This window comes from Olea europaea, chromosome 7 (genome assembly GCF_002742605.1).
Source record: "Olea europaea var. sylvestris chromosome 7, O_europaea_v1, whole genome shotgun sequence".
Taxonomy (NCBI): domain Eukaryota; kingdom Viridiplantae; phylum Streptophyta; class Magnoliopsida; order Lamiales; family Oleaceae; genus Olea; species Olea europaea.
Window position 1 is genome coordinate 5917780 of NC_036243.1, and position 1843 is coordinate 5919622.

Here is a 1843-nt window from a genome sequence, read left to right on the forward strand (position 1 = left end):
GGGGACGCCGTTTTTACATGTTTTTGGGAGATTTTGAAGGAGAAACGAAGGATAGAACAAGAGAACAACATCGCCCCAACTGAATATCGGATTGAAGATTGATTCGGGTGATATCGTTTCTTCAAATATTTTTATGTTTTGTTCTTTTTATCATGTTAGGCTAGATTTATCACTACTAGGAGATCGATGAACCTTGTAATACTACGTTTAATTGTTGTTTTGGATTTTTGACGTATTTGAACATTAGTTTCGGAATTGATTGATTTATTTCGTTTTTAGTTTCATATAATTATTGTGCACGTAATTATATGATTGTGGTGACCTGTTTTATTCATTTGAAAGAAGGAAAATAGGTTCAACATAGTATAAATCATCATAGGATCCGATAGATGATAGAAATATACCTCTATGCCTTGTGTGAATCATTGGATATTCGTGAATTTATAATGCATGTCGGTATATTAGTATTCGTCATAGAAATATAGTCGAATCATATATTGGGATATGTTTGGCGTTGCTCGAGAGAGATTGCTAAATTAAAATAGGAATATCGATTTATCTTTTGTGGAATTGTGTGTCAAATTTGCATAATTGACAATTGAACGGGTGTTGCTTGGGGATTCGTGATCCTAGTGCGTTAGAACATCCATTAATTCTATAAAATTCTAGTTAAATTGCATCCAAATTATTTTGCACTTAGTATAATTCTTCATTCATAATTGCATCAACGATTACATTTTGTTAGTTAAAGTACAAAACCTTAATTTGGTTGTCGTGTTTCGGTTAAGATCATATTAGTTTAATTTGAACTAATTCAATCCTCATGGGATCGGTACTTGGACTCATAGTCCATCTTACTGCTTGTTAACGAACCGTACACTTGCGGTAATTTAAAATCAAAAGAAATAATTTCGCGAACATGATCCAACAAAGCAGTCTTATCCTTAGATTTGGAAGATATTTTAGGCCTAGCTTTTTACCCACAAAAAAAAATAAAATAAATAAATGAAGGGTTGAATTGGTCTGCGAGGCAGTGGTGGCGGGTCCATGGCAGTCTAATCCTTAGATTTTTAAGACGGGAGATGCTGTATGGACGGGGGCCGCTGACAGCCCCTGTCCAAGAAGATTAATCATTTTGAGAGTTCCGCCTAGCTTGAACTATAATAGACCTAAATCAGGTCAGGTTATAGGTTGGTGTTTCAAGGCCAATTCACTCATTTTGACCACCTAGTTTGGCAATAGTTGCCCTAGAGGGGATGCCGGGGAAGGAGATGATGGATTTTTTTATGTTTTAATTTTGAATTTTTTATATTCTCAGCCTAAACCGTGAAAACAGGATTGTGAGAGAGCAATTATAATATATGTACATATAGAGATTTTATCTACATAGTGACTCATTCGGGAATTAAATCAAATAATCCATTGGAAGCATTAGCTGTCTGTTCTCAAGTTGGGCAATAATGATCGAAGAAGGGCAATCACCAATTCCAAGAGCTTGGATTGAATCGGTATATCAATTTGATATACCGATTCGATTCGAGCTCTCTTATTGAATTGCTCATTCAATGAGCATTCTTAATATTATGTCTTGAAGAGGACTCGAACCTCCACGCTCTTTAGCACAAGATCTTTTGTCTCATGGTAGCATGCTTCAGTCCCCTTACGAAACATTCGTTATTGGGTTAGCTATGAGCAAGGAATACCCGTCTTTCTACTAAACATGATGTATTAAACTCATAATTCAATATTTTTGTTTAAGTTTTGAGGGTAAATTTGTCATTTCATTAAATTTAAAGTCATTTTTTGGATTGTTTGTCCAAAAGGGCGGAACCAAGAAAATCAA